At 47.0% G+C, this 13404-nt stretch overlaps 1 long non-coding RNA gene across 1 annotated transcript; it reads left to right on the plus strand.

Moving 5' to 3' along the window:
• The first annotated feature begins 690 nt into the window (after positions 1-690).
• LOC112546551 (uncharacterized) lies at positions 691-11903 on the plus strand. Its single transcript, XR_003090271.2, has 3 exons — positions 691-930; positions 8325-8430; positions 10486-11903. It is a non-coding gene; the product is annotated as an uncharacterized LOC112546551 (long non-coding RNA).
• The last annotated feature ends 1501 nt before the right edge of the window (positions 11904-13404 follow it).

The following is a 13404-nucleotide window of genomic DNA, read 5'->3' on the forward strand; positions in this document are numbered from 1 at the left end:
CAAAAGTGCTGTTTTGATGGTATAAGCTGCATCTCCACTGAAACGTAAGTCAATGTAGCCTTACTGGCAAACCTTTTCTACTATTAACAACAGGGCCAGACCCAAAAGTTACTGAGGATGCTCAAAGAAAGGTGGTATAACCTCACTATCCACTTACAAAACTTATTCTTATTAGTACAGTCCTGCTTTCCTCCTACCACATGTGAGTAGCTCTTTTAAAGATACGAATGACTTTCAGTCACAGCTAGTCTGATAACAGAATGGAACTACTGGAGGAAGGACCCCATATACCATTCCTTCCTTCTGTCATATTTTTCTAATGCAAAATGTGCAACATATATGTAGAGTCTAAGCTCCTTCCTCTCCATTTTTCAAACAGCATAGCAACTCACTGTCTGACCTCTTCTGTTCTCCATGCTTTTCATTCTGCTTAGTGACTTGGTTTCCTCCTGCTGCCACATGCTTATGCTCCACAATCCTTCACTTCACACTTCCTTCCACTTTCTCCCTTCTGCTCACCACTACAATTACAGCATTAAACTAAACTGAAACGGAACAAATTTGATAGCAGTTACAATTATGACATCACAGATCCCTTGATGCCAACTGGCAGAGGTCACAGCCGGGGTATAGGTTTTACAGGCATTCTGTGACTGAGATTGTCATAAACAGGAGGAGTGCTGACCAGCATCCAGTGACTAAGGGGTTGAACTCAGGTAGCTAGCAAAAGTGTTGGTCAGGTGGCCAGGAGAACCAATTGAGATAGAGGGATGAAATTTGAATTGGATATAGATTCCTTACCTGCTTTCTTTGTGTGGGAGAGAAAAAACAGCAGTTGAGAGACACCGAATGATTTAAACCCAGGCAGGACTACCATGTCTCAAAGGAATTTGGGACATGGGAGTGGACTGAACAAAGAGAAAATTGGAAGTAAGTAAAGGGAAAAGTGAATCTAGTCGCGTTCAGGGTAATTTTTTTTATTTTGTGGTTTGCTTTGAACTGCTCTGTGTGAATCTATGCTTTCCATCCCCATTTACCATCTAGCACTGGGCCCAGAGACTTTTCTCTGTGTTTTAATTTGTTTTCCTTAGTTGCTCTGTAAGGGTGTGTCTAGACTACATGGCTCCGTCGACAGAACCATGTAGATGAGTTTACTCAGCAAAGGGAAACGAAGCGGCGATTTAAATAATCGCCACTTCATTTACATCAAAATGGCCGCCGCGCTGTGCCGATCAGCTGATTGTCAGCACAGCGCGGTAGTCTAGATGGGGATCTGCCGACTCCAGAACCCTTTGTCAGCAGATCCTTTATGCTTCGTGAAACGAGGCTTACAGGATCTGATGACAAAGGGTTCTGGGGTTGGCAGATCCCCATCTAGACTACCGCGCTGTGCTGACAATCAGCTGATCGGCACAGCGCGGCGGCCATTTTGATATAAATGAAGCGGCGATTATTTAAATCGCTGCTTCATTTCCCTTTGTCGAGTAAACTCATCTACATGGCTCCGTCGATGGAGTCATGTAGTTTAGACACACCACTTCCAGCAACCAAGTATGCTTTATCAAATTTATCTTTTGTTTTGTAATTTAAAAAAATCAGTTTTTTAAGGTGATGATTTAATTCTTGTGTCCTGGAAGTTTTGTCTGTCTGTGTGTAGCTGAATGCCTCAGACTGAGAGGTCAGCTACCAAAGACTGCAGCTTGTTTTTCTCTTTTCTTTTTTCAAGCTCTTTTTGAGCAAAAGAGCTTGCGTACCCCTAGGAGTGGGTTCAAGTGTTCACCCCTGGTTTTAGGGATAAAATCACTTGATGGTATCAGCTTGTTTGTTTGTTTGTTTCTCAGAGCCAGGGAATCTGTGACTCTGGGAAGTTTTGGTAACCATTGCCTTTAGAGGCAAGGTTTTTAAGCTCTCTTGCAGGCCCTCATCTTCTACACTCAGAATGCCAGAGTGAGGAACAGCCCTGACACAGGTGTATGCATAGGGTTGCCAGGTGTCTGGTTTTGAACTGGATAGTCTGGTATTTGAGTTTTCTGTCTGGGAAACAAATTGAGAAAATACTGGACATACAAATGTCCGGTATTTTCTAATTAAGTAAGTTTTATTATTATCATGAGTATCAGTAGATAGTTTGTACCGCCTGGCTGGTAGACACACTCACACTGCGTGAGCATGTCTACCAGTTGAGCAGTACGCAACCACACAGTAGAGAGGAGGGGTGATTGGAGAGGCGTGGGGGGGGGGGGGCGGGGAGGGATGGAATCCCCGGGGCCGGAGTCGCTTGTGCGCACTGCTGGGACCATGCGCGGGACGGGCAGCACCCAGGATCTGCATGCACCTGGGCCAGCCCCGCTCCCCGCCAGCCAGTTCCCTGCCCCCCGGCCAGCTCTGATTCCTGCCAGCTGTGCCCCCCCCCCCCCCGATCTCCCCTGGCTAGCCCCGCTCCCTCCAACCCCTCCCCCCGCCAGTCCTGCTTCCCGCGGGTCGTCCCCTCTCTCCCCCCTCCCCTCGATCTCCCCCGGCCAGCCCCTCTCCTCTCTCAGCTGGTCCCCACCCCCCATCTGAGATCAAGTGTGTTCAGTATTTTTTGAAATCATCTGGTCACCCTATGTATGCATATTAGTTCTCCAAAGGGTGGCAAGTAGCCCAGTGGTCATTATAATAATTTTTAAATCTATTGTTCAGGTAGTATTTAAGGCTTTATGTATCTATACTGGAAATTATGTTATTAAAGCCTTTGGACCTGAGGTAAGTAACCAGGATGTGATATGCTACACAAATTCCTTTAACACAGGAGATACCAGACATTAACATCCCTGTCTGGGAATTGTGTGTCCTTGACTTAATAATATTTGCTTTCTGAGCCACAAACTAATCAAGAGTGCAAAATTAACAATAAATGGCAATACCTACAGAAAGGAACAAACAGTAGGGGTATGTCTACACTACAAACTTAGTTCGAACTAACGGATGTTATTTCGAATTAACTTTCATAGGCGCTACACTAGCGCTCCGTTAGTTCGAATTTAATTCGAACTAACAGAGCATTTAGTTCGAACTAGGTAATCCTCATTCCACGAGGATTAAGCCTAGTTCGAACTAGCTAGTTCGAATTAAGGGGTGTGTAGCCCCTTAATTCGAACTAGTGGGAGGCTAGCCCTCCCCATCTTTCCCTGGTGGCCACTCTGGCCAACACCAGGGAAACTCGTCTACCCCCCTCCCGGCCCTGGACCCCTTAAAGGGGCACGGGCTGGCTACGGTGCCCATGCCAGGTGCAAGCCTGCCAGCACCTAGCCAGCAGACCCTGTACCTGGCACGGATCGAGCCACCCACCCGATGCCCCCCAGCCCTCCCCCTCTTCCCGGGACCAGGCTGGCAGCTCCCGGGAGCTTGCCCGGGACCGCAAGAGGCGGGCACCTTCCTGGGCTAGTGCGGACATCGTGGACCTCATCCACGACCTCCGCACTAGGCACAGGAAAGTGGCCGGCTAGGGCAGGAGAGCTGCCAGCCTGGCCACCCAGGAGCAGGTTGGGATGAAAATCAAGGTGGTCCATTGAGACCCCGGACCCTGAGCCCTGAGCTTACAATGGCCGTCCTGGGTCAGACCAAAGGTCCATCTAGCCCAGTAGCCTGTCTGCCGACAGCGGCCAACCCTAGGGACCCTGGAGGGGATGGACCGAAGACAGTGACCAAGCCATTTGTCTCGTGCCATCCCTCTCCAGCCTTCCACAAACCTTGGGCAGGGACACCACTCCTACCCCCTGGCTAATACCACTCCATGGACCCAACCTCCATGACTTGATCTCACTTCCCTTTAAACTCTGTTCTAGTTGTAGCCTTCACAGCCTCCTGCAGCAAGGAGTTCCACAGGTTGACTCTTTGCTTTGTGAAGAACAACTTTCTGTTACTAGTTTGAAGCCTGCTACCCATTCCTTTCCTTTGGTGTCCTCTAGTCCTTCTTTATGGGAACTGATGAAGAACTTTTCTGTATGCACCCTCTCCACCCAACTCCTGCTTTTAAAGACCTCTATCCTGTCCCCCTTCCGTCTCCTCTTTTCTAAGCTGAAAAGTCCCAGTCTCTTTAGCCTCTCTTCATATGGGACCTGTTCCCAACCCCTGATCATTGTAGTTGCCCTCCCCTCTCCCACCTCCTTTTCCCAGTCTCCCCCAGTTGTGTTCAATAAAGACAGATTCCATTTTTGAACACAATTGTCCTTTATTTTGTACATCAAGAAGAGGGGCTAGGGAAGGGTAAGTGGAAGGAGGTGAGGGAGGAATGGGGTACGCGCCCCCGATGGGGAGGACTGGGCTGGCTCTGCGGGCTTCTGGGGGTGGAAGCTCTCCTGCAGCCCCCCAATTGCCCCCTCTCCCCAGATGGCAGCCTGCGGCAAGTGCAGCCGGTCTGATGGCCGAGTGTTGTGATGTGCCCAGTGTGGGTACTCCGGGCAATCCAAGCCAGGACTGCTTTGCAAGGGGGCACCCCTGAGAACTGTCTGTCCGGGGTGGGGGTCGGGACCTTTTAAGCACACCCCTCGGCTAGCCTGAGACAGCATCTCAACGCTCTAAGTCCTCCTCTGATGCCCTGCCAGCACTGCTTCCGGCCATGCTTAAGCCCGGTTCAGGGTCCACTTAATGTGGACACGCTAATTTGAATTAGCAAAACGCTAATTCAAACTAGTTTTTAGTTCTAGATGCGTTAGTTCGAATTAGCTTAGTTCGAATTAACTAATTCGAACTAAGTTAGTTCGAATTAGCGCTGTAGTGTAGACATACCCTCGGAGAGTATCCAGTTTGACTAAAGATCAAAGTACTATTTTTTATATATCTGGATTTACAAATGAATGCCCAGGGTGCTTTTACTTAGGAGACAAGCTGGCAGCATCTTTTGTCTCAGGAAAGAGGGATCACAGCCAGGTCTATCTGTAAAATGCTGTAAGGATCTTAGGATGAGCAATACTTAGATTTGAAGATAGCTTCTTAATTAAGTCTAGGATCTAGAATAGCTCTTCTGCTTTTATTTTCTATATAACCATTTGTTTCCAATACTTCCACTTGAATCTCCTTATTAAACTTTTGTCTGTTTTCACTATAATCATATGTAAGTGCTTTGTGTTGAACCACATGGTGATCTGAGGTGGAGCTTTTAAGCTTGTGTGAACTGCTTCTTTGGGAGCAGTGAATCTATGAATAGTGTAATGAACGGAGAGCTGGATGTTCCAGGGAGACACTCAGAGGTCTCCTGGGTTACAGTGTGCCTATTGCTAACCTACAGAGGAACAGCAGAACCTGTGTAGGTTGAGAGTGCTTGTGTTACTTGTGGCCATAGGTGGGTGATGTCAACCACCTGCAGTTAGTCTTGCCTAACTCCATCATAGTAAAAACTATTATGTCTGCTAGCATTGGACAGTGAGATCATAAGTGAAAGAAAAGAAACTGCAGTTGTGTTTGTGTATGTCACTGGCAGGCTGTTACTTGTTCCTGGGATTTGTTTTTTTCATCATTCTTGGATAATGAATCGGGGTGGAAAACAAAGCTGTCTTTTTGTCTGTGCCTGCACTGGTTTTTTCCCCTCCCTTAGGCAGACCCCAGAAGGCACAGGGGTGTAGCTTGGTGCAGGCTGGGTCTGCTACTTCTGGGGTGGTGGGTAGGTGCCCTGGTCCTGCTGGCTGCGGGCGCAGCTATGGGCAGCGGATGGCAGGCGCAAGTCATGAAGCTGCTGCACTGGCCCATAGGCAGAAGGCAGCAGTGACTCAGGTTCAGGAGAAAGATTGGGGTTCGGTCAAAAAATAACTCAACCTTTGCAGGCTCAATCTGGGTCAGGCCTAGAAATTAGGTCTGAGTGGGCCTCTAATGGGAGAGTCACATAAACAAGAGAAACGATTAAAATGATTATGCACAAAATATAATTAAATTCACAAACACCAAATATTGGCTGTCCTCCTCTACTCATTCAGATTTATGTAACTATAGTATAACTTAATTGTGGTGACTTCCTTCTTCCTCCTAATGGGTACTTTAACCTGCCTACATCAGAGGAATTTTCAAAACTTTCCCACTGATGCTAACAGTGATTGAGCTACGCTGGTGTTAGTGATTGTAGCTGCAGTAGGCAGGCAGCCAAAGCAGCCATCTTCACTAGAAATACCAGCACTGGTTGAGATGAATCAGCGTTAGCAGTGGAAAATTTTTGAAAACTCTCCCTGGTGCTCACAAGGACATGAGCTCATTCCCTTGACCCCCACACTCCACCCTAACCAAAAGATAAAATCTTCCCTGAAGTTGTATCGAAATATCACCTCTCTGCAATTAAACACATGAAAGTGGGATACTTAAAGTGAAAGTATATTTTGCACAGTGGAGCGTCTATGGTTACATCACCCCTGTAGTAGGAGTGTGACATCAGCTCAGGTAGGCTGCCAGTTAGTGCAGCTAAAAATGACAATGAAGAAATGGCACCGCACACTTCAACACAGATTATAGGAGCCTGCCCAGGATTCTGGCTATGCACATGGGAGGTGCACTGCCTCCCTGTGCTCCACCAAAATTTGAATTGCTTAATGGTGTGCCTCCTCATGACCGCTCCCTGTTCTTCTTGGTGGCCCTCCCTGCACACTCCCTCCTCCCCCCACAAGCACCAGTTGCCTGTGCTTGTGTTTGTAGCCCACATGGGAGTCCATACCAGTATGTCTTTGCTGCTATTTTTAGCTGTACTTTAGTATGCCTTCCCAAGATGCAGTCACACCTGTGGGGGTGAGGGAAAAGCTTAGGTCTCTGTAACATTTTCAGAGGGGGCTGAAAAATAAAGTGAGACTACAAGAAAGAGCAAATGAGTCTCCTGCTACTTCCTTCACTAAAATTACTATTTTGTGAATGTGGTGTCCTAATACATTCTGAGGTGCACCCTTGCGACTTAACTGTAAGAGCCAGCAGCAGCAAGAGTTAAAGATTAAACAACTGGGAGGAGAGCAAGAGGAGGTTACTCACCTTCCTGTAACTGATGTTCTTTAAGATGAGAGTCCCTGAGGGTGCTCCACAGTAGGTGGTGGTGCGTCCCAGCACTTCTAGATGGATTTTTGCTAGCAGTGCATTGGGGCCGTGCATGCGCAGTGTTTGCAGGCCCCCCAGTGCCATCATGCATGCTCGGCTCTCCCCTCCCTTCAGTTCCTTCTCTATCCAGAACCCAGCGAAAGAATGGTCTGTGTCATAGTACTGCCATTTTCTGAAGTAGAGGGGAGGAAGGGAGGGTAGGGGAGCACCCCCAGGGATGCTCATCTTGAAGAACGTCAGTTACAGGAAGGTGAGTAACTTCTTCTTCTTCTTCAAGAAACATCCCTGGGGGTGCTCCACAGTAGGTGACTACAAAGCAATACATGTTACAGAGGCAGGGACTTCAGGTAAGTATGCTGTTTGTAGTACAGCTTTTACTAGTCTAGTATAATGGAGAGGCCCGGAGGCAGGTGCGTAATGTCTTGCAAAGGTGTGCTCTGTTGTCCATGTGGCTGCTGAACATATGTCATCAATGGGGATTTTCCTTAGGTAAGTGACCAACGTTGCAACCGCTCTTGTCGAGTGTGCTTGGATTGAGGTAGGTGGTGGTAAGTTGTTAAGTGAGTAGCATGTAGCAATGCAATCAGAGATCTAGTGTGATAATCTTTGTGACGATATTTGACTTCCTTTGTTATGATCTGCAATGGAAATGAAAAGTTGTGGAGATGATCTGAAATGTTTCATCCTATGGATGTAGAAAGAGAGCACCCTTCTGACATCTAGGATGTGCATTTGTGCTTCAAACGCATTGGCGTGAGGCTTTGGGAAGAATACAGGTAAATGTATAGTTTGGTTAAGGTGGAAGGAAGAGCGGACCTTAGGTAAGAACTTGGGGTGCAGTCGCAGGGAGACTTTGTCCTTGAAAAGGATGGTAAAAGATGGGTCAGCCATTAGGGCAGCCATCTCGCCCACTCTATGTGCTGGTATTGCCACTAGGAAAGCGGTCTTTAAGGTTAGGTGGTGTAAAGAACATGTGGCCATCAGTTTAAATGGTGGTTTTGTCAGCATTGTTAGCACCATGTGTAGATGGTGCCACCTGTAGGCCTTTTAGGAATCGTTTAGTTATTGGGCATGTGAACACTGTAGTGTCATCCACTGGCATGTAGAAGGTTGTTATTGCTGCCAAGTGGACTTTGAGCTCAGGGAGAGTTGCTCTTGTTTAAGATGCAGTGGGTAGTCTAAGATCACGGGGAGCGGAGCATCCTGTGGTGGTATATTGCGGGAGGCCACCCCGTGTGTGAAGCAGGTCCATTTATTAATGTATGTTTTTCTTGTCACAGACCCTGTTGTGTAAAAGGATGTTGCGCACCTGCTGTGAACACTGCAGTTCTATGCTCGTGAACCATCGAAGTACCACGCCTTGAGGTGGAGAGTCGGGAACTGAGGGTGAGAAGACATAATTCCACATTGGTATAGTATTTTTGGAGTGCATGGGAGTATGATTGGGTGGTATTGGGCCATCCTGTTTAGGAGGGGAAACCATGGTTGTCAAGGTCAACAAGGTGCTATGAGGATGAGTTTTGCTTTGTCTCTCTGTGTCTTTATGAAGATTCTGTTGAGGAGGGGAAAGGAGGGGAACACATCAAGTAAGGATGCGCCCCATTTGAGGATGAGAGCATCCCCGAGGGATTGCTTCCCTAGGCCCACTCTGGACTAATACATTAGGCACTTTTTGTTGGCCTTGGTGGTGAATAGGTCTATGTGGGGATAACCCCATCATTTGAATATGTTCCTCAGAGCTGTATAGTTAAGCTCCCACTCATGATCTGGGGGTAGAACTCTGCTGAGGGCATCTGCTGTCATATTGATGGCCCCAGGGAGGTGGTATGCACTTATGTGGATGTCTCAGGCCAGGCACCAGTTCCAGAGTGCGCTTGTGACTAAGCACCTCTTTGCCTGTTTATGTAGAACATGCATGCCATATTGTCCATATATATTCTGATATGAATTCCCATGGTATGGGGAAGTAATTTTTTACATGCTAGTTGTACCGCTCTGAGTTCGAGGACCTTGATGTGTAGAGTGCATTCCGCTGAGGTCCAAGGCCTTGTGCTGTCAGTCCTTTCATATGTGCTCCCCATCCAGTGAGAGAGGCGTCTGTGGTGATGACTACTGTGGGTTCTGGGCTTTGAAAGGGTATGCCTGGACAGAGGTTGGATGGTTTTGTCTACCATTGTAATGACATCTTCACTGTGTGTGGAAGTGATAATATTCTGGTCATCCGGTGTACATGTGACTTGTATTTGTGTCAAAGCCAGCCTTGGAGACATCTCAAAAATAGTTGTGCATTGGGAACTACGGGGTTGCATGATGCCATGTGATCTAGAAGTTGTAGAAAGTAGTGAGCCATGACCGATGGCATCTCATGGAGGAAACGTGCTAATTGGCTGATGCAGATCAATCTGTCGGCGGATAGAGAGGCTTTGGCTGTGATGGAATTGAGATGGGCACCAATAAATTGGATGAATTGGGTAGACGTGAGGATTGACTTGCTGTGGTTTACCAGAAGTCCTAGAGTGGAAACAGCTTAGGACCATGTGAGTGTGGTGATGGGAATCGTCTCTGGTTCTTGCTTTGAGAAGGCAGTTGTCTAAGTATGGGTAGATAGTGGCTCCACATTTCCTGAGATGAACAGCGACCACTGCTAACATTTTGGAAAAAACATTGGGTGCCGTGGAGAATCCGAAGGGTAGGACCGTATATTGGTAATGTCATGCACCTAGGGTAAAATGGAGAAAACGTCTGTGAGCCGGTCGTATGGATACTTGGAAGTATGCATCCTGTAAGTTGAGACACAGAATCCAGTTACTAAGCTCCAGAGCTAAGATAATGGTGGCCAGTGTGACCATTTTGAATCTCTGTCTTTTTATGTATTTGTTTAGTGGTCTCAGGTCAAGAATCAGTCTCTACCCACCCGTTTTCTTTTCTATGTGAAAATAGTGAGAGTAAAAACCGGTTCTGTGGAATTCCAGGGTTACTGGTTCTATGGCTCCTAGTTGCAGCAGGTGATCCACCTCTTGTTGTAATATGGTCTCGTGAGAGGGGTCCCTGAAGAGGGATGAGGTGGGTGGGTGGGGTGGGGGAGAGAAAGGAAAGGGATAGTTTGTATCACTCACTTGTCAGATGTAATGGCTTGCCATTCTTGGAGAAATGGTAGCAGGCAATAGTGAAATGGATTGGTTACATACTGAAGCTCTGGGGTAGGCGATGTGGTTTTTAGTCTCTCAACAGCTGGTTCGAATTTGCTTATTTGGTTGGGATGGGCACCTGGGGTTGTTGTTTTGGGAACTCTGTCTTTGTTGTCTGTTTCATCCTCGTAGTGTGATGGGTGGGTGTATGGTGTGTATGGTGGGTGATCTTGTCTTTGGTAGTGATATGTAGCTTGTGGGTACCTTGGTCTCTGGTAAGGCTGATACCTGTATTGTCTTGTTCTTGTTGCAGGAGTCTGGATTCCCAGTGAACGTAGTATCTCCCTGGAGTCTTTCACTGAGTGTAGGACTACATTATTTTTTGCCGAGAAAAGCTTCTCGCTCTTGAACAACAGATCTTCCATTGATGGTTGGAACTAGTGGGGAAAAGCAAACGAGCTGAACCATGAGGCTCTTCGCATGATCACTGCCGTGGCTGTTGTTCTTGTAGCCGTATCTGCCACGTGAAGGGCAGCTTGTAAAGCTATATGCAATACTGTTTGGCGTTCAAAGACGATCGCTCTGAAATGTGCCTTTTTGTTGTCAGGAATAGCCTCAAAAAAGGTATTTATCTTTGCATAATTGTTGAAGTATTTGCTGAGTAACTTGGCGTAGTTTGCTACTCTCATTTGGAGCGTAGCTGAGGTGTATACCTTTTTGCTTAATGAATCAAGTATTTTATTGTTCTTCTCAGATGGAGTAGAGTGGTTCTGTTGTTTATTTCTCTGCTAGGCAGCGTCCACTATGAGGGAGTTGGGCAGTGGATGTGTGAAAAGGAATTCAGAGCTTTTGGGAGGGACACAGTATTTTCGGTCTGCCTTTTTACAGGAATTGAAACAGGTTTTTCCACAAGGTTTTTGTCAGTTCGAGTATGGCTGGATTGATTGGTAATGAAATTTTTGCAGATGGAGTCGCCTGGAGGATGTTTATGAGTTAATGATGGGAGTCCTGCACCTCCTCCATGGGAATATTTAAGTCAGTTGCAACTCTTTTGAAAAGGTCTTGGAAGGATGAAACGTCCTCTGTGTTATTAGAAGACGGTGGTATGATCGCCTCATCTGTGTCAGACATTGAGTTCATATGGAGTAAAATTGCAGAAGTTGAATTTGGGGAGTTTTGCCCTTCAGTATCATTTCTCCCCATATTAATTTGGGGTGACTGGGTCAGGGGAGAGCACAGTCTTACTATGTGTTTGGTTTTAAGTGGTCTCTTTCTGTGTTGCTGAGGTCATTGGTTCCAGTTGCCAATTTGAGAGGTAAGGCATTGGCAGTGGTATCCAGGGATATGGAGCTCAGTGAGCCATTCGTGCTCTGATAAGATCTGGCTGAGCCCGTTTAAATGATATTCCTGACCCCTCTGTGTGTGGGGATAACTGAGGTCAAAAAACAGCTAAGTCATCTTCCCCTTCCATTGATCGGGGGAGGGTGATTCTGAATAATCAGAGAATGGAGAGTGAGGGTGTTTATCTTCACTCAAAATTGGTGAATGGAGTGTAGAAGATATTGTCAGATCTTTGTGCACCATGTAAGTCATGATGGGAGTGTGTGGCGTGGAAGCTGTGCTGCTGCTGAGAGTAATTCCTGAGCTGCCGTAGTAGCAGAGCTTGCAGCATGAGGGGTTGCCCCTGATAAAGGGAGGGGGAGGGGGAGGGGCAGGGGCAGTGCTGTGTGGTTGCCCCGTCAGCTGCTGCGGTACCATGTCCAGCGCCTGAGGCTCTGCTGAAGCTGGTATGGAGGTAAGCGGTGCTGTGTTCGGTACCGTGTTAGCTGAGGCAGGCATGGTGTGGCCTGTTGCCTCTGTAAGGGTGGTCTTTGTAGCTTTTTTGTATTTAGTGTGCTGCTCACCTAAGGTACCTGGGCGGTCAAATGTGCTTAGGCGGTGTTTATCGAAATAATCCAATTGTTTGCTTGCAGAGCACTGCTTAGGCAAATGTTGTGACAGTGAGTTTGCCGGTCTCTTTGCAGGCTTGGGGGATTTATCCCTTTTTGCTGCATTATTCTGCCCCGAGCTAGGGTCAGAAGAAGGTGCTTACCCTTATCCATAAGGAGCATTTTGAGGTGGAGCTCTCTGTCCTTGTGAGTACGCACTTTGAGCTTTGTGCAATGTGGACAGTCTTGTTGGGAATGTGAGTGCCCCAGGCACTTAACACATTTGTCATGGCCATCTGAGGATGGCATTGCGTCGTTGCAGAGTACACAGCGTTTAAAGCCGGGTGATCCCATGCCACGGTGGTATTCAGAGAGTGTTGACTGCGAATGGAGGGGTTGGGGTTTTTTGTAATTATAAACTAACACTACGAACTAAGAACTTAAGTTTAAACTAACTATCTAACTAGAACTTGTTTATAGAAGAGTCAAAGAGCAAGAGCACAGCAGAGTTCCATCTGAAGCCAGGGAGGGTAGAAAGGAACTGAAGGGAGGAGGGCCACACATGTGCGATGGCACCAGGGGCCCATGTACACTGCACGCCGCTCATGGACAACCCCAATGCACTGCTAGCAAAAATCCATCTAGAGGTGCTGGGATGCACCAGCACCTACTGTGGAGCACCCCCAGGGACACCTCTCAAAGGAGAAGTTATAAGTTTGAATCTGCTATTTTAGCATTTATAATTTAGATATGAATGTGAAGGGGCAGAAAAAGGGGGAATGGTGACAAAGGTGAATGGATGCAGATCTCCACATGATAGGAATGGTATGTTTCCCTTTCTTTTTACAGTATTAAAAGCTCATCTATTTAAAAAATACCAGAGTTATTAATAGTACAGTTGTCCCGAGAGAGCCTGACTCACATCCAGAGGTTAGGGACTGTCCCTTCTAATAAAGTTGCAGATTTTGCCTCTTCCCCATGAGAGATAGGAAGGTTAGTTTGCTGTGGCTTGTGGGAATAGAGCGGGAACAGGAGTCTGAAGGAGGAAAATAAAGATGAGTCCCGTGGTACCTTAGAGACTATCAAAAATATATATATAGTATTACGAGTTTTCGTGGGTATCAGGATACTGGAAGTAACCCGAAATAGCTATTCCACGTCTACCGAAGCAGCCCATTATTTCATAACAGTGTTCAAAATAATGGGCAGCTTATTCCGACGTGCCAGTAACCCTCGTTCCACAAGGGTTAAGGGGCATTTTGGAATAGCAAGTTATTTTGAAATTTGGCGCTGTGTAGACAGTG

This window comes from Pelodiscus sinensis, chromosome 1 (assembly GCF_049634645.1).
Source record: "Pelodiscus sinensis isolate JC-2024 chromosome 1, ASM4963464v1, whole genome shotgun sequence".
Lineage (NCBI taxonomy): Eukaryota > Metazoa > Chordata > Testudines > Trionychidae > Pelodiscus > Pelodiscus sinensis.